We start from the raw sequence: 20,053 nt of genomic DNA on the forward strand, positions 1-20,053 counted from the left end.
TTTAAAATAAGACAGCAGACCAAATCTTTGGTTTTCCAGGGGCCTTCTGGGAAATCTCAAGGACAATTTTAGGTTTATCTATCATTTGGTTTGGAGAAGGAGGATTCTGCAGTTGTTCAGTTTGAATACAATGAGATGACAAGAATTGTCACCAGCTGTGTACTTTACCAAAGTACAACAGAATTTTTAAAAAGTTAACATAAGCAAGTGACATGTAAGGAACGGAAGAGTTTTGTTTCTTATGTAGTCAGGGATCTAAGTCAGGTATGAGCCACAGGTGACTGTCTCCAGTAACACGCAGAACTTCGCTGTGTAGACAGATAGTACAGAGGTATGGTGACCCTGTCACCCTCCTTTAGGAACAGGTCAGTAATCTAAGAAGCTTTGACATGGCAACACAACCGGATTTTAGTTTTGCATGGGTGTAACTTGATTCTCAAACAACAACAAAAATTTAGAAAAATTGGCTTTGACTCTGAAAAGTAAAACCCCTTCTGTAACTTTGTACATCATTAACAGGTTCACGTATGTGTACCCTTTCTGTGGCATATAAAAATAGAGGCTTATAAACCTAAATTATGTTTAATAATTGATGTTTTCATACTTTAGGCATGGTCTAAGTATATCCAGTGGGCAGCCATAAGTTAACTCAGTTTAGTGCCTATGAGAGATGGCTGTGTTGTTTGCGGTTCCCACACCTGTAGAGCAGCTTACAAGCCTTGCCATCTCCAGTTCTGGGGGCTCCGCCACTTTTTTCTGGCCTCTACAGGCACTTCATGCATATGGCGCACATACACACACATGCAAGCAAAACACTCACATTCATAAAATTTAAAGAGCTTTAGGTTATCTAAAGCTGGAGAGATGGCTCAGTGGTTAAGAGCATTGCCTGCTCTTCCAAAGGTCCTGAGTTCAATTCCCAGCAACCACATGGTGGCGCGCAATCATGTAATGAGATCTGGTGCCCTCTTAAGGAAGAGACCTGATCAATCGTCCTCATCAACTTAGAACATGAAACCCAATATGGACAAGTTCAGCAGAACTGCCATATACAGGCTGCCCATGCAGGCTTTAGCATCGCCAGGGCATAAATTTCATTTCATTTTCATTTCAGGTTATCTAAAGATCTAGCAATACAGTGTTATTATAATAGAGTTTGTCAGGGTGTGAATTTATATTCTCTCTTAGTGTGTCCAGAAATTCAGGAAGGATGTATATTAGCGCAAAAACCTCTGCGTAATTGGGAAACTCAAGAACAAACATTTTCACCAACCAGTGATATAAATTTGTTTCATTTCCCAGAGGGTTGTCTGGGTATTATGAACTTGAATTCTTAGTTTTCTGACTTAGTTTCTGGAGGACACTTCTTTATCCACCTCATGCTGAACCAAAGATCATGTCCCTTAATTTTGGCAGTTTTAGTAATGTATGGCAGGTTGAAATCTGCTGTGGTGTAGCTGTCTAGTGGTGGGAAATGCAAGAAGAGGGGAGGGCCTGAGTTTCAGACCTGGCAGGAAAAACTTACGTACCCAGTTATGTCATTTTAGCCGTGATTAAGAATGATCACAGGAGCACAGCGTCCCCCATTTCAAATCTGTGCCCGGTGGGCATGGATCCTAATTGATTTGAGCTCAAATCACAATGAGTAGTAGGCAAAGCAGAAAACCCTATGCTTTCTCTCAGCAGAGACGTGATCTCTGTTACCCATTAATCTGTTTATAGAGATTGGTAGATGATCAGACCATGAAACCGACAGAATCTCACAGAGAATTGGCATCCATCCCTTACTGTTAGGTCTGTGGTAAGGGCCAAAACATAAGAGGAGTAGAATTCACCCCTGGTCCCCATTGCAGGCCTCACGCCGAGATCCTGAAGATGGGGTCTTCATCCTGTCTGTCCTGGCTCCAATCCACAGCTGGCAGAGTGAACTGCATGGCCAAGGTGCTTTTATTCAGGCTGGCGCAGGGAGAAAGTATTCATTAGTGAGCATATGTAGCAGCGAGGGTGATATGGGATTCCCCTCTGTATGCTGTGATTACCATTGGTTAATCAAGAACTGCTTTGAGGGGGCTGGAGAGATGGCTCAGTGGTTAAGAGCATTGCCTGCTCTTCCAAAGGTCCTGAGTTCAATTCCCAGCAACCACATGGTGGCTCACAACCATCTGTAATAAGGTCTGGTGCCCTCTTCTGGCCTTCGGTATACACACAGATAGACTATTGTATACATAATAAATAATAAATAAATAATTAAAAAAGAACTGCTTTGAGCCTATAGCAGAGCAGGGAAGAACAGAGTTAGGTTAGGAGACAGAGTCATGGAGAAGCCATGGAGCCTGCCAAGACAGAGACAGACACTGAAACTTTAGTCAGTAAGCCACATCCATGTGGTGATACTCAGATTAATAGAAATGGGTTAAATTAGCCAATAAGAAGTTAGAGCTAATAGGCTAAGCAGTGATTTAATTAATGGTTTCTCTGTGGTTATTTCGGGAGTCTGAGCAGCCAGGAACCAACAAGCAGCCTCCCTACAACAGAAGGGGAAACATGGCTTGATGAAACATGGGAATCCCTGCAGAAGGATAAAGGTGAGGTTTTCCTCAGGACGTGGCCAGCCTTTGAGACTGAACTTTGGAATACAAAGGCATTTCTGTTATGTTCAGAGTTCAGATGCTGTTCAGCATGTCACAAGGAATATGTGTCCAGTTCACCAGTCTTTGTAATGCTAAGTATCTTCATTTGGATCAAATAGTTGGAAATAGTCGATTTTAAATTTGTGTGTTTGTTTGGTCTGCATATATGTATGTGCACATGTGTTCAGTGCATGCACCACACGTGTTCAGTATTGGGTCCCTTGGAGGTGGAGTTAGAGATGATGGTGAGCTGACATGTGGGTGCTGGCACTCCAACCCCAGCCCTTTGCGAGAGCAGTAGTGCTCTTAAGCGCTGAGCTGCCTCTCCAACCCCTGAAGTGGCCCTTACCCGATTCTGAGATTCTGGACATACGTATTTATAGCCCTGGAAACTGGACAGAAAGCCTTCATACTTTGAGCCGTTGCTTTGGTTCTGTAAGCAGTTAGTAGACACCAATTCTGTCTTTATTCATTTAGTGGTTGGAAATTGAGCTTTTGAAGATTATTTCTTCTACAGTCATATCTGTCATCTTTAAAATGCATTGTAATTTTATGTATCATTAAAATTTATGAATCATTAAATTATAACAGTGCTTTTTCGATATTTTGGTTGTAGGATATAGGGAAATATCAGCAATTACAATTTTGAAGTATGTGTATGCAGAGTGAAGCCGTTGGCTTCTTTTACTGATCCTGGTAAAGTCAAAGAGAGCAGAAAGTTGGATGCGGTGGTTTTCACCGTGTGATGTTTGGTCCAACCTTTGTCTGCCCGGAGAACTTGTGTGGCATCTGAATAGCATCCTCACCACTTTCTGCTTTCTCTCAGGAGGCACTTTGTTTTAGTCGACTGGTTGGTTAACTTGAGGCAGAGATCTTGCTGTGTTGCTTAGGCTGGTCTGGGACTCAGCGTCTTCTTGCCTTTCCCTCCCAGGTGCTGGGATTATAGGTACAGTTTGTCTTCATAAGTCCTCTTGGACTTTCTGGCTGTTTCTAGTTCTTTTGCTATTTTTCAGCTCAATTTTATGTATATTGATTTTTTTTGTTTTGTTTTTGTTTTTCGAGACACAGTTTCTCTGTAGCTTTGGAGCCTGTCCTGGAACTAGCTCTTGTAGACCAGGCTGTCCTGGAACTAGCTCTTGTAGACCAGGCTGGCCTCGAACTCACAGAGCTCTCCCTGCCTCTGCCTCCCGAGTGCTGGAATTAAAGGCGTGCTCCACCACTGCCCAGCATCAGGCTGTTTCAATAGAGTAAAATCCTGGAAATGTAACTGCTATCTCAGCATTTGTTTATGATGTCTCAACTATAGGATTTTTCTTCTATTGCACTGTATGTGGCAGGGCCCCACTTTTTAGGATTTTTAATTTATATGTTGCCAAATGCTTAGAATATTTTTGCTACTTTCTCCATAACCCCCTGAGCTTATTCTTGCATTGTAATAATGATTTTGAGATGTTGTCAGGCTTGGCAGAGGGCTGGGTGGGTGAAGGCACACAACCACACAAGCCTGGTAAGCTCCATTTGATTCCCGGAACCCATATGAAGGCAGAGGACAGAAAGCACTCTACAAAGTTGTCCTGTCCACGTGTGCTATGGCATGTGTACCCCCAACTCTGCCTACCCCCTTCTCTTTTCTCACTTGCATACACTCACGTGCGCGTGTAAATGCACGCCCGCGTGCACACGCACACAACTTGTAGAGGATCTGAATTTAGTTCCAGCACCAACCTTGAATGGCCCACAGCTGCCTGTAACTCCAGCTCATGAGAATCTGACGCCCTCTACTGACCTTTATGAGTCCTGCTTTCACTCTGCATAAACCCGTACCCAGACACATAAACATTATTCAAAATAAAAAGAAATATAAAGGTCTGGAGAGATGGCTCAGAGGTTAAGAGCACCGATTGCTCTTTCAGAGGTCCGGGGTTCAACTCCCATACCCACATGGTGGCTCCCAGCTGTCTGTAACTCCAGCTGCAGGGCCCCGAACCCATGGCAATGACACTGACGCACACAAACAAACAAGAAATGAAATATAAACAAACTAAGTTAACACAGTGCTTGTGACGCGGTGCTAGTCAGAGTTTACATTTCTTCCTGGTACAGTTTGGGATCTCTTCATCGCTTTATTAGACCATCAGGTGTTTTAGACAGGCAGAGTAACACAGCTTCACAGAGTTAGAGAGATGCAGCGTAAACAAAAGTCACACACCTGAAAATAATGTCCCCCAGCACTTGGGGGTAGTACCTGCCCGTCAGGTGTTCTCCGAATCCCTGTAGCACCCATTGCTGTTGCGGCCACATGAATTCTCAGGGTGTCTGTAAATGGGGGAGTGGGCTTGTGTGTGGGTGTGTTGATGCTCATGAGGGATTTCTATAGTGTTTCAGATTATTGTGACCTGTTTAGAATATTCACAAAAATGATGTAGGAGGGAAACTACGAAGGGGAAGGAAGCGGTCTGCAGGGAGGAGGGGGGAATGAGGATAATAGAGCAAAGAAAGACACAATAACTGATGTTTCTCTCCTGACTGAAATCTAGATTATATACATACACACATATACATACAGCAGGAGGGGTTGTGTTTGGAGTTGGAGAATGGTACGGACGCAAGTATAAGCAAAATACAAAGATAGGTATGTGAAAATGTCTTGATGTAATTTTAAAAAATTATAAAAATATTTAGAAAAGAATTGTGTAATAGATAGGTAGACATAGTACTTGATGAGAAAATATCCCATTTAAGCCTTCGATTCCAGTGTGTGCCAGCTGTGTGGTCTTTCTCACTCTGCCAGGCTACTACCGAAGTGAAGACTCCCGCTGTGGCCCTTTACCAGTGTGAGACTCTGGATGTGCCTTTAGCGAGAGCAGCAGAGATAAGCCTTGTCCAAGGCATGGCCCAGATCAGTCTAGGAAGGGAGGAGAAGGACGACAGCTGGGACGTGGTGGGGAGTGCTCACCCGCTCGTCAGAAGCCCGTATGTGCTTGCTCGTGTTTGTTCTCCATCACTTAGGTTGTAGCAGCTGTATGCAGTTTCTCTTGGTGGACAGGAAGGTCTGCTTAGTTACCATGCCATGACCTCTTGCATGGCCTTACTGATCCCTGGAGCACACTGCCTTTCACTTTCTCAACGTGCTCGTGTTTTCTGAGAATGAAATGTTAATGGATGAGCAGAACTAAGGAAAGACTAGCTTCCCCTCTAGTTCCTCATGCCAGACTTGTTTGCGCAGTTGAGTTACACACCTTAGGTGCTTGGTTAGAGCCTCCTGTGTGTGGTGTTTGACTGAGAGTTAATGCAGAGCTTGTTGTAAGGTCCCTCTTTCCTCGTGTCTTAGTATAATAGAATTGCCTTCCTTTCAAATAATACTCTTGCTATTGGCTTTTGAATCAATTTTTCAGAATCTGAATAGTAGGTGATTAAAATGGGCTAGGATGGTTGGCAAAGGTCCTTCCCTATTCCCTGATTTGCCAAACTTACTGCTGTTTTGTTTTCTCAAAAGAACAGATGAAGCACCCTTCTGTGTTGGAGCGCTGACAACTTGTACCTATTCTGAAGTGTGTTGGGATTCTGTACCACCAAGAGCCTCCCATCCCCGGACACCACTGCTCTAAACTAGTGGAAGGTGTAACTGAGAGATGCTCCCCCTGATGGCGTTCTGCAGTTTATCCTTTCAGCCGTGGGGTCCTGGGCTGTTTCCACGTTCTGACAGTTAGTAGTGCTGCTGTGACCACTTACGTACTAGTTTTTGTGTGGATATGTCCTGATTTTTCTAGTCTGTCCAACTAGTAGACTTGCTGATCACTTGTTCTGCATGGCCACACTGTTTGGCATTCTCACCAGCCACGTAGAGGGTTCTGATGTCTCCACATCCTGTGAACGGTTAGTATCCGACTTTTAGACTGTCCTGGGGGTGCAGACTGCTGCTTATTGGGCTTCTTTAGTGGTGGTGATCTTCTTTTCATGTGCCTATTGATCATTGTGTATCTTGTAGCATTGTGCCTTTTGGACAGGTCTCTTATCAGATCTATGATTTACAAGTGTTCCCTGCCATTATGTGAGCTCTGTTACCCTCTCAGAATTGCACAAAAGTTTAACATTTTGATGAGGACAGTTAATCAGTTTCCTGGCTTTTGTTTCTTTCTTTGGCAAGGGATTTTGTAGTAGGAAGATTGCATTGCTGCATCTAAGGCCTTGAAGAGACCCTGTTTGCTGCTAAAATGTCTTAGTTCTTACTCTCCATCGGTCTAGTTCACATCCATTTTCTTTGCTTTGAGCTCTAGTTGATCTTCTTTCCCGTGGCTGGCTGCTGCTGTGCTGTCTCTTGAGGACTCTTCCCTCTCAATGATGTTGGCACCTCAGCGGAACCTAGCTGGCTTTTAGAACGGGTTTATTTCTGGATCCTAGTTCTGTTCCACTGATCGATACATCTGGCTTTCCTGTCTAGCCATGTCTTTGTGGCTTATAGTACCAAGCTGGCCACACAAAGCTTTGTGGTAAGCTCTGAAAGTGGGAAAGGGAATGCTTGCTTGCGTTGCTTTTCAGGGTTGCATTGGTCTCCCTTCTCTGCAACTCTGTGTGAATGCGGTGCAAATGTCTCCACCCTCGTTCTTTCCATGTTAATAGAGTCCATTCAGTGTGTATCCGGTATGTATTGCCTCAGTAAAGGTCCGGTGTGCATTGGGTGAGAGAAAAAAAGATGACAGAGGTCTTAGTGATTAACCAGGCTGGTAGTAATCCACAAAGAAATGGTTAGACTCGGTACAGTTAAAATTATCCTTGTAAGAGGGCTTCATTATTAACAGTAAACTTTCAGATAGGTGTCAGAATTCCATACTGGTTTTGTGGCAAGTACATGAACTGTTGGAGGATTATTTGTCTTTGGGAACCATCTATATTTGAGAAGTATGTCACTTTTTTATAGTTGGGTGTTCTAAATGATGCCAGTTTCCCCAGTTAAATTTTAAGTTTTAGATATTTTATAATCTTCCTTAAGAACTGAATTTTCAAAGAATTCCTGTGCTCCCCTGAATAATCTGACACTGGGGCCAGGGTGAGGTGAGGTTGATTGTTTTTGAATAAAATTTCCCATCTGTTTTGTCCCCTAGAGGAATCCCTATGTAGTCCCTGTTATGAATGAAGTCTTTAGATTTGTTAATACTGCCTTTTCTATCTGAGTAATGAATTAAGTGATGTTGCTTAACTTTAACACAGAAAAATGTCCAAAGAACAGCCTTGTTGGCTTAAACTATGAATGCACTGCTTTTTAGATAGGCAGATCAGCGTGGGTGCAGAGTGCCTGCTCATGGTGCTGAGTGCCCACCAGCCAGGGCGATCCTAAGTCCCACAACAGGAAGCACACACGGCAAGTCTCTTGGTGTGCAATATTATTTTAAGGTGTTTTACATTTGTTTATGCTGTGGAACATTTGTTTAATGATGCAAAGATGTGTTGCGTTTAACTCTGCGAAGCTGTGTTACTTTGCCTGTCTAAGACAACTGATTGGTCTAATAAAGAGCTGAACAGCCAACAGCAAGGCAGGAGAAAGGCTAGGTGGGGCTGGATAAATAGAAGGAGAAAAGGAGAGGAAGCAAGAGGATCAAGGAGCAAGAGAATAAGGAGAGGAGGACGCCAGGGGCCAGCCACCTAGACACACCCAGCCCCACAGCCTGCAGTGGAGTAAGAGCAAAAGGTAAGATATAGAGAAGAAAAGCTGAAAGCCCAGAGGCGAAAGGTAAATGGGATAATTTAAGGAAAGCTGGCGGAAATAAACCAAGCAAAGGCCGGGCACTTAAAAGTAATGATAAGCCTCAGTGTGTGGTTTATTTGGGAGCTGGGTGGTGGGCCCCAAAAGAGTAAAGAGTAAAAAACATGTCTCTTCCTGGGTGGTTGTGTCAGGTTGAAGTGCAGGGAAGGCAACCCCAGGCCAGCAGTGGAGGAGTGAATTGAGCTTTGTGGGCTGAGGCCGTTGGAGGTTGAGGGGCCAGTACTTGAGAGGAAGGAAGAAGGCAGAAAAGGGCTCCAGGAGTCTGTGAGCCTCTGGGTTCTGTAAGGACAGACATACTTGTTTAGGATCAGATTGCTCAAGGTGAGGCAGAGCCTGCCACAGAGGCACTGTGCCACGGGAGTCTCCCAGAGGGAGGCACTGTGCATGGGAGGCTCCCAGAGGCACACAGAAGCAGTGGCCACCCGAAGCCAGTGTGATGATGATGGAGATGTATGTTGCGCGCTGATCTTGGAGCTGTAACTTAGCAGTGGGGCAGACTGCTAAGGGCTTCTCTGTCATTAGCCAAACTTGAAAGGAAGCCTGAAGGAATTAAGGGAGTTAGAAACAATTTAAAACAGCCAGCATTCACCCCACATTCTAAAATACAGCAACAAAACCCAGACATTAGCTTTATGACATCAGTATTCAGTAAGAAATGACCAGTCACAGGGTGGCAGCATGTGGCTGTAATTCCAGTGTTACGGAGACTGAGGCAGGAGGCTACATAATAAGACCCAGCGTCCAAAACAAAACAAACAGAACACTAGTCATTCCAATAAGCAGGAAAGCGACACAGCCAGGAGAAATCTGCACTTAGTGGGGACAGTGCCAGAAGTATTGGCAGAAGCCAGAAGTGCTATTAAGATAGATGCTTATCTTTAAATTTCTAAAGAAAAGCATGAATGTTGAAAAATTTAAGAAACACAAAAGCTCTTGTAGAGCTGCCTGAGATGAATGGTTTGCCATCCACAGTGAGAGCCGGAGAGGGATGGCTGGCACTGTAGACACCGAGCCGTGACTGGTCTGTGAACTTGGGATCACAGTAGCAGAAACTGCAGCAGTGGTCAGAGAGAGTGGCCAGAGGAAAGGTAGCAGCGAGCACCCGGCTCAGCTGGTGAAACACAGCAAGAGGAAACTGGGGCAGGAAAGACTAATGGGTCACACATAGGCGGCACAGAGCATAGCGCCCCCTGAGCAGCAAAGTTGTCTGAGTCTATGTAGATCTGTGTTTGCAGTGTTTGTCAGTCCTGTGAATGAGGTTAGTGGCTTTCCTCCTACGCTCATACCCACAGGGTTTTGACAGAACCAGTTCCTCTTTGATCCTTCACCAAATCAGTTTTTCTTGTTTCCTCAAAAATTTTTGCTTTTGTTTCCTTAAAACAACTTTGTTTGCGTTATATTTGGTCATAGCCTTGGGAGGATTGTTGTAATTATCCTTAATTTATTGGCTGCTTAGTTCAGTGCTAGCTTACTTAGTTTGCACTGTTTTTGGAGTGTGGGGAGGATTATTCCATCTTAGACAAAGGCATAAAATATTGAATTGTCTTACTTAGGGAATGTTTTGACTTGCATGTGATTTTTGAAGGATAAAGTGTGTGCATGTGTATGTGTGTGTTATGGCAGCAACTGTAGAGTGAGCATCCAGTTGCGTTCACTTTTCTTCTGGCATCTGGATCATCGTGGTGTCCTCTTGTATTTGTCAAGATGAGATGCCTTGAGAAGAAAACCTAATTACATATGTCAGTGCTTCTTAACCTTTTCGGGAGAGGGCACAGACTGTTTAAGAATATCTTGAGAACTGTGGGCTAGAGCCAGAATATCAGCACATGTACTGTAGAAGTGTGTACTGAGGGTTCTCGCAGTCTCCATGGACGAGCTAGGAAGTCGTGCGTTTTTCTTGCGTGATCTTCATCCTGTACATGCTGAATACATATTGAAAAATGTTTCAGAAGCCGCCTGTGATTTTTATGTCTGGAATGCACAGGGCCTCAAGATCTACATTGCTAGTACATTCCATGTTGGCCTTGGGTGTTCAGTTGCACCTAAGGGTTGTGTTCGCCTATGTGGGGAGAACAGTTTAAAATAAGAGCTTGCATGCTTCTGTCTGGAAGCCTTGGACTTCTATTTAAACTCTCCTCAGTTTGCAAAGTTTTTATTTGTAAAAAGTTGTTTCCATGAGTTAAACCTTACATGTGTGTCTCCATTTCTTTTGTGTTGGGTGTTTTTTACTTCCTAGTTGCCAGCTTGCCGTCCTTAAGTGTTTCATAATTCCACAGGGTGTTATTGTCTCAAGTAGACAGTTGTGTTGCCTCTGCTGTCCCAGCAGGTGGACTAGTGTTACTGTTGGAGCAGCGTGGACAGAATAGGTACTCGGGCCGGGTTCAGATGCTGCCATGCAGGCATAGTTATACTCTGAACCATCAAAATCCCATTGGAGGATAATGGAGCTGCAGACCTCCTATTGCGTGGTGACTCACTCTCATTTTTGTGATGCACTTTGGTACAGCTGTTAAAAAGTGTAATACATACAGTTATGCATAGTATATAATATTTGAAAATGAGAATAAACATGTTTCTGGCTAGTATGTTTGCTGTGCCTTTACTGGTGTGTGTGTGTGTGTGTGTGTGTGTGTGTGTGTGTGTGGCGCTATACTTAAGTGAACAGTATGCTGCTTTTGCACCAAGGTTGAACTGTAATAGGCATATATATCCCTCACCTGTGTGCTGAGATTACTGAGCATCAGGCCATGTCTGTCCAGTGCCTCGATAACATTTGCACAGTGACACAGTTATCTAGTGCTGGACCTGCTGGAATGTACCGCCAGTGTTGAAGAAATGCATGGCTAGAAATGGGAAGAAAAATCAAAAGTAGTGTCAGACAGCTGCATGGCTGTGTTCCTGTCTGCTGAAGCACACTGCTAGCTGTGTGTGTCTGTCTGCTGGAGCACAGTGCTAGGCTGGATCCCTTGGAGATGGTACACAACTTCTCTTTCCCATGCATGCCCTCCTTTTACATTGGGATGAGACATAGAATGTCTGCCCCGGGACTGCCCTAAGTGCCCTGGATTTCCCTGCCCATCTTGCTGCAGTGTGTCCTGGCCCCTTTCAGCCTCTAGAGGAGGAGCTGTGCTTTCTTGGGCCTCAGGCCCTTGGCACCTGCTGCTCTTGGTCTCAGAATCCCCAGACCTCAGCTCTTTCTGCTCAGAGCTTTATAATCTCCACTGAAATACTCTTTGGAGAAGCTTTTGTTTTCCTCCCAGTCCTCTGAGCCTTGGTCTCTGGCAGTGTCTTTGTCCTGGCAGTCTGTTCTCTATGCCTTGGTTGCTTAAGTCCCAACTATATTCTAAACTCTTGGGTGTGTAGTTTACATGCAGTGGGTGGATTTGTTGTTGTATTGTTTTTGTTTTGGAGACAGGGTCTCACTATGTAACCTTTCCTGGCCTGGAACTCTATGTAGACCAGGCTGGTCTCACACTGACAGAGATCCCCCTGCCTCTTCCTCCCAAATTGCTAAGACTAAAGGTGTGTACATGCTTCTCTACTAGCTTTGTCTTGAAGTCCTAGAAAGAGCAGCTATTCTGTTCGGAACTGTATTTTCCCAACTCAAGTTCTGTCCAGTTAGACCGGTGCTGAACCCAGTGAGTCCAGTATTGGCCCAAAGAGCTGACCGATAATTGGACACTATGCACACACTGCGGGTGTGCTCAGTGTGTGCTTCACCTGCAGACAAGTGACAAAACAGAAATGAGTTACAGAAAATAACGTCTTAAAAATTCTAACACCTAGTTTATCTCATAAAGCACCCTAACTTTAGCGGAAAAGGGGTAATGTTAATTCAGATTTTGGAAAGCTTGTTTTCCCTTCCTTCTCAGGGCTAGATTTCCCTCTGAGGTATAAACACACAAGCTGGAATGCGCTGAGCTCCGCCACCGCTTCCTTAAAGGTGCTGTGCATTTGTGCAGAGTTCTTGGTGGGAAGGTGCGCTCTATCTGAGGGAGAGAGGCTAGTCAGTCTTAGACCTTTGATCAGTAGGCCAGGCAAAATCTCAGTTTTCCTCTTACTTACGGTCTAGTCAGTGTGGGTCTCCACCTGGCCTTAGTCTACTGCCTTATCCCTGTTGGTGCGGGAGTCAGTGTGGGCAGACACTTTGCCAGAGCATGAGCCCTCACACTGGCCAGGCCGTTAGCCCTGTGAGTTTTGGGCGAGATCTCCGTCCTTTTCCCCGCTTCCTGTGATGTTTCTCTAGCCAGTGGCCCTCAAACCATAGTCTGTGGTGGAAGTGACCTGGCATATCTGCCCCTGGGAGAACAGAAGCACCTAGTGACTCTGGTGCAGGGCAGCCATGGGCGAGGCTTGGCATTTGGATTAGTCCACCACTGCAGTTCTGCCGAGACACAAGTCAGCAGCCCATCCTGAGGTCCTCAGATTTCTTCTAAAACTGCCAGGGTCCTTGGGACTACCCAGAAGGTGGAGCTTCAGCTAGGGTCTGGAAAAGAAAGGTTCTGCTGTGAGCACATCAAGTAATCACCTTGAATTGGCTGTCTGAGCAAAGGGTCTTTCCTTAGAGTGGCCCTGAAGGGTCTGGTAAAGATTAAACTCAGTTATGGGTGGCATTTGGCAGAGGGCCAGTACTCACTGTTTAATGACAGCAATTACACTGGCCTAATAAAAATCATTCTTTTTGTGTAACCAATTACAGAGCTGATTAAAAACACAGATACGAAGTCTGTTTATTGCTTTTAACCATTGGCTTAATTTTGGGTCTTCCTAGGTCTGTCTCTTCCACTGGGGTGAACGATAGATAACCGTGTTTCTCAGTCTCCATCCATTAGTGAGTTTTTGCTGTATCCTTATGCTATTGTTTACCCTTTAAAAATAATTTTCCTGTAGGAATTACATTTGTTTATAAAGGGAATCGAGCGTTATGGTGATGGTAAATAGAGAGCTGGAACAGTAAGTAGCCCAGACACTTTGTAGCAGTCCCCTGCCATCCTTTGCATCACGAAGATCTGTGCACTGGTCTCTAAGACTGCCTCAGAGCTGTTGAGGAGTCTGAGTTGCCTCTGCACTCAGCTCCTGGAGGAGAAGTGGGAACCCTGGGAGGATGGAAGAGTAGAGCTTGGCATTTAGATAGGAATTCAACACACAAGAATGACTAAATAGTAGGTGTTGTGAGTGGGACCAGGTATACAGGCATCACAGCCCACACCTCCTAGTTGTAATTCTTTGGGGGCACACCAAACTCTGTCATTTAGCAGTGAAGGTGGGGTTCTGATGCATTGCTTTTCTCCTCTGGCAGCATGCAAAGTAACTTCCAGCATCACACAGACTATTTAATGGGGGGGGGGGGCTTCTAGTTGGGCAACAGCTCGATTATCCATGTTTGATGACTGAGTAAGTGGTGTTTTCAACAATAGGGCCTTACCATCAAGTAGCCTGTGATTTTGCGGGGTGGAGTGGGGTATTGTCTGTGGAATCCCTTAGGCAGTCACTCAGCAAACTGTGACTCATGGTTGGCACTATGGGTTTTCTTGTCATCCTGCGTTATTTAGTTGGGGCATTGTCTCCTCTAACATGGTGATTCCAGTTTAATTCCTTTCGTATATGTGTGTAGTTCAGAGAATTTCTACAGTAATAGGTTTTAGTTGTTGTTTTGTTTTTGGTGTTTCAAGACAGAGTTTCTCTGTGTAGTCCTGGCTGTTCTGGAACTTACTCTGTAGACCAGGATGGCCTTGAACTCAGAGACCCATCTGCCTTTGCCTCTGGGATTAAAGGCAATTAAAGGCGTGCACCATCATAGCCCAGCTGGACTATAATATTTCAAGTGCCTGTAGTGCTAATCATCCCGTCGCATAGTCCTCCTTTATCTTGCCCTTCTATCTCCCTTCCCCAAACTGGCATTTGCAAATGGATGAGAAATTCCTTAAGAAAAAAAGAAAAAAAAAAGCAAAGAAAAAAAATGACCACACTGTCCCATTTCCCCTAGTAACAGGAATCTGTTTTGCTACTAAGCCATACAGAATAGGCAAATGGAGGGAGAGGAGAGAGCTTCACCCAGGTGAGCTACCGTGGGCTAGTGAATCAGAGACCACTTAATTCCAAAGGATGCACAGCAGAGCTTTGAGTGAAAATACAAATCCATGGGCTTTTGCAGAACCCCAGATGCTCCTGAACTCACCTCACACAGCTGTATGTCACCAGGCTCCTGAGCTCACCTCACACAGCTGTATGTCACCAGGCTCCTGAGCTCACCTCACACAGCTGTATGTCACCAGGCTCCTGAGCTCACCTCACACAGCTGTATGTCACCAGGCTCCTGAGCTCACCTCACACAGCTGTATGTCACCAGGCTCCTGAGCTCACCTCACACAGCTGTATGTCACCAGGCTCCTGAACTCACCTCACACAGCTGTATGTCACCAGGCTCCTGAGCTCACCTCACACAGCTGTATGTCACCAGGCTCCTGAGCTCACCTCACACAGCTGTATGTCACCAGGCTCCTGAGCTCACCTCACACAGCTGTATGTCACCAGGCTCCTGAGCTCACCTCACACAGCTGTATGTCACCCAGACTCCTGAGCTCACCTCACACAGCTGATGTCACCAGGCTCTTGAGCTCACCTCACACAGCTGTATGTCACCAGGCTCCTGAACTCACCTCACGCAGCTGATGTCACCAGGCTCCTGAGCTCACCTCACACAGCTGTATGTCACCAGGCTCCTGAACTCACCTCACGCAGCTGATGTCACCAGGCTCCATTGCAGTTTGCATTGTGTGTCACAGCAGAACTATTTAATCCCAAGGTCTTTGAAGTTGTGACTTGTTTTCTTTCTCTACATTTTTCATTAAGAGATTCCAAATCCCTTGGACCGAGTTCCAGATGTACTTTCGGTACGGGATCCTAGTGTAAAGTGAATGGCATTGGACAGGGTTTTATGTTAGAGAGAAGCGTTGATTTATGTGCCGTCAGAAGTTAGTCCTGGAAAGACATCTCACATTTGTAGGATTTTAGGCACAAATAAGGCAAACATTTCAGGGTGAGTCCTGTGGGCCTTGCGCTGCTCTCCGGTTCCCAATGCCTGGTATCCATGTAAGTAAACACTGCAGCGGTTGGCTACCACATTAGCTCACCTCACATGTGCTGCTGAGAGTGGGGCTGGGATGCTTGCGGTTGCTTAACTGAGTGATGCAAGCTCTTCTGAACACAGCGCTAGTGTTTATTTCCCTAGCTGTCTGTGTCCACCTATTTAAAGAAAACAGTAAGCTTGTTTGATACCTTTCCTCTGTTAAATATTACTTCTAAGCCACAGCTCCTAAAATGAGTTGTGTCTCTTTGGCTGCCTTAAATCCAGTACTGACTTCCAGCAAATTGTTTATGAAATGTATATTAAATTATTCCTAATAAAGCTGTTTTCTTCATAGTGGTCCCTAAGCATAGTTCTTGAAGTTTGTTGACTCTGAAAAACTTCAGCTCTCCTTTCTTTCCTGTGCCAGCTTCTAGCCTTGGACCTGCAACACGGGAGTTAGACTTCTCCAAGTGGTCCTGAGCCCCATTGTATTCCCTCCGCTCTCATCCAGCTCGGATTGCTTCCGTCTGCCCTGTCCAGGCTGCTGTTATCTCCAAAGTTTTTAATGCCTCAGGGCTAGTGTTTGTCTTTTCACGCCCCGTCACTCACTTACAGTCTGCCCCCCTTGACTTTTCTTTTTGTGACATTTTCCATTTTATGAACTTTGATAGGATGGCAGAAATCATGGGTTTTGGTTTTTGGGTGTTAGACTTTTTTTTACTTTTTTAAACAATGTTCTGTTTTGTTCTGACATGTCGTTAAATTGCTGAGTTACTTGGATGGAATGTAAACTAGAACATTTCTGATGGGGGTGAACACTGTCTCAACCAGTTTAAATGCACGTTAAGAAAGTACAGCAGTGTAGCTTCGCTGTCGGAGAGTAGCTTCTGGCTGGCTCCATGTGGCTCCCTGGCTCCTGGGCTGGCTGGCGCTCCTCATGTCTTTCTGGGCTGTATAAGGAGGAAGGGTGGATATGCTGTTTATGACAGTGCTCACCTACACTGCAGTGTGGCTCTTTAATGTTTGTTTGTAGAGTATCCCTCGTCCATGTCACACCCCCGAAATCCTGCACGGTGCTGCTGTGGAGGAAAGGGAGCTGCTCGTATTCTACTGAGCCCCCCGTTACCTCAACACCCGACACATTGGCTTTAATCCTCGTAAGGACAGGGTCTGCGGACTCTCTCAGAAGAGAGGTGTTGAGTAGTCCGTCTCAGATCCACACACTGAGCACAGTGCACAGCTGCACAGCCAGCGTTTCAATGTCAGTCCATGCCTAGGTCCACAGATCCCACACTGACAGTGATTCTAGCGCCATTTAAAAATATTTTTATCACTTCTTTGAGAGAACATTTTCGTCTTCTCCCACATCCACCTCCCATCTCATACCCCCTCAACTCTGTGTCCTCATTTCTTAAACACCCACCAAGTCCTATTCCTGCTGTTTGTATGTTTTTAGGTGTGAGACCGTCTCTTGGAGTGTGTTAGACCTACGAGAGTCACACCCTTGGTGAAACCGGATTCTTCCTCCCCCAGCAGACTTCTGTTACCAATAGCTCCTCAGCTAGGGGTAGGGCTTCATGTCCACTTCCACTCTCCGCGCTGGGATTTTGTCTGGCTGAAGCCTGTACAGGTCTCTGCACTGTGAGTTCATATGTGCGACTGCCCTGTTGTGTTTGGAATGGTTTCCATCCCCCATCTCTGGCTCTTACTTTCTGCTCCCTCTTTCACCAAGGAAGGGCATGCTCTAGATGTCTCCTGTTGGGCTGAGCATCCCCAGTCACTTAACATCTTGGCCAGTTGTGGGTCTCAGTGTTAACCACACTCTACTGTGCGGGTTGACAAATGCACTAACAGATGTGTCCAGGGAGAAATCACTAGGAGTTAATTCTGTGTTGATACTGTGTCCCTTTAGCAGAGTATTCATCCTAGAGTCTTTCCTAAGGCTTATGACCTCTCTAGCCACAGGTCCTCAAACTGGTGCCAGGTATGGGTTCCATCTTGTGGGTCAGGCCTTTAATTCAGTCAGAAAGTAGTTGGTTCCTCCCGTGCCATTTGTGCCACTATTGCCCCAGAGGGCATATCTTGGCACACTGGTCATTATTGTAGGTCACAGAGTTCACAGCAGGGGAAAATTGATGACTGCTTTTCTCCAGTAGCAAATATCGAACCATTCAGTACTGTGAAAACTAGCCAGTAAGGACGAGCTTCTAGGCCAATTGCAGCTCGATAGCTCCATGTTCTATGGCGCAAGTGTTTGACTCTCAAGTTTGGAAGGTAAGCAAGAGCAGTCTCAGTAGTCTGTGGGGCCTCACAGCCTGTTCTTGACATTGGCCTTTTTATCTGCTAGTGTGTGATGTGCTGTCTAGGGGGGCATTGTTGCTCCATTCAGAGTGACTGCATTGAAGTTCTTTTTAGGTTGTAAATGTTCATATTCTAGAAAGCTTCCGCAGTAGTATGAAGCACGATTAGTAAACATCAGAGAGAGAAATTGGGGTTCAACCTGAAGACCTGAAAAGCAAAGCACCCAACCACTGACTCTTACCTCGACTTTAGTCCAAAATGGTGATCCTGCCTCTGGGAATCTCAGAATGAGACTATGCATTGAGAGCTATTTCTTCCCATTTTATAATCCTCTTTAGGATTGGGATTAAAGGTGTGCACCACCGTGATTAAAGGCATGCACCGCCTGGTTTCTATGGCAACGAGTGTGGCTACTGGGATTAGAGGTGTGTGTCACTACCGCCAGGCTGTAAGGCTGACCAGTGGGGCTGTTTTACTCTCTGATCTTCAGGCAAGCTTTATTTATTAAAACACAGTTGAGAGGCCACTGCAGTAGTAGTTTTTCAGAAGGTTGTGAGCCACCATGTGGGTGCTGGGAACTGAACCCAGGTCCTTTGCCAGACAAGGCTCTTAACTGCCAAGCCATCTCCAGCCCAACATCCCTTTAGCTTGAGAGGAGTCCTTCTGTGAAACTCAGGCTGGCCTTGAACTTAGATCTGTGTGTGCCTCTACCTCCCAGAGCTGGGACTCTGCTGTTAAACCACCACACCTGGCAAACCGTGTAGTTCAGTAAAACTTTTGTGTTGTGCATGTGTGTATCTGCTGGCACATGCGCGTACTGACAGAGATAAATTGACAGGATATCTCCCTTGGCTGCTTTTTACTTTATATTTTTAGACGTAGCCTCTCACTGAGCCTGGAGCCTATAGGCACATGCCTCCACGCCACACTTTTCACATGGGTGTTGGCTGGGGCTCTGGACTCGGGTCCTCTTGCTCGTGCAGCAAGCACTTTACCTTCTAAGCCAGCCACTCAACCCACAATTTCTATTTTTCAGAAGATAGCCTTTGTTTTGATTTTGCTAGTTTATTAATAATGATGTCACACATCTTGAGCGTTTGTTTTGTTTTTTCTCATATCCTTGTGATTTTTGGATTAGCATTGGTCTTATGTTGAGACATTAGTTACCAGAAAGAAGACTGTACTGGACACAGTTTTGGGGTTGTGTTTAGGTGTTTATGAAGCTTATTTCATAGACAGTATTCAGAATGAGATGGGCAGTTGTGATGTACATATGCGAAACGTTAATTCCTGGTATGCCCATTTTGAGGTTTTAGAATTAGATATGCTCTCACTTGGTGTAACTGGATTTTACTGTGTGAGTTTCATAGAAAAGGAAATTTATCAAAATAGCCATGCTGCCTGAGAATTGGCTGGCTGGAGGCTGGCAGGCACTGTTTTCAGAAAACAAGTCGCAGAAGCACCGCCTCTATCAGAGAAGAGCAGGGAAGCTCTCCTGTCTGGGGCTGCCTCCTCTCACTGCACCTGTCTGAGGTTTGTGCTTTTTACCCTGCCACTCAATTTTATTTCTTTTTGTTCAAGACTTAAAGATTTTTTAAAATTATGTGCTTATTCTTTGGGAATGCCATACAATATTTTTTGACAAATTAAAAGATGGATAGCAAGAGTTTCTGTCGTAACTCTTTAGGTGGCTCAGTGGTGGTAGTGGGGTTTTCTGGACGCTGCATTGTGCCTCCCTTGTGGGCCGTGGAAATGCTCCTGCTCAGTCTGTGCCCTTCGGGAAGAGCTGGTGAGGCTCTGGAATCCAGGGCTGGACTGTGCTTGCCCCTCATCGCGTGCTTGCCAGAGCTGGGACACAGGCCTATTTTTAGCTCTGTCTGATTTGTAACTTCCAGTCTTTCACTGTTTTCTCTTTAATTTGTAGTTTTTGGTTTGAAACTCAGTTAGAAAGGGTTGGGAAACAGCATGCTAAGTGTGCCCACGTTGCACCTGACAGTTCACGCTAAGTGTGGCCCCAGGCACTGTCATTGCTCTCTTGCAGTGGAAGGAAGAGTTTCCACGGTGGAAACTAAAGGATTGCGAAGCTGCAGAGATGCAGGTGGAGAAGTTCTGCAGTGTTCTTGCCGCGCACCGCACCCCCGTGTCTGCGCTCTGTGCGCTATTACCCAGTTCGCGAGCTTCGGGCAAGGGGCTGAAGGTTGACAATACAGACACAGAGACAGACCGACACATGCAGAGACAGATCAACACACGGACCTCCCAACACTGGTTCAGAAAGCCCCTCTTTATTAA

General features: G+C 45.4%; 1 protein-coding gene across 2 annotated transcripts in view; it reads left to right on the forward strand.

Moving 5' to 3' along the window:
* The window catches only part of Map3k4 (mitogen-activated protein kinase kinase kinase 4), a 100,594-nt gene that overhangs the window by 12,820 nt on the left and 67,721 nt on the right, over positions 1-20,053 (forward strand). The window lies entirely within an intron of this gene.

Source organism: Microtus oregoni, unplaced genomic scaffold, assembly GCF_018167655.1.
Source record: "Microtus oregoni isolate MIOR12 unplaced genomic scaffold, Mior012 000033F_ref0000390, whole genome shotgun sequence".
Classification (NCBI taxonomy): domain Eukaryota; kingdom Metazoa; phylum Chordata; class Mammalia; order Rodentia; family Cricetidae; genus Microtus; species Microtus oregoni.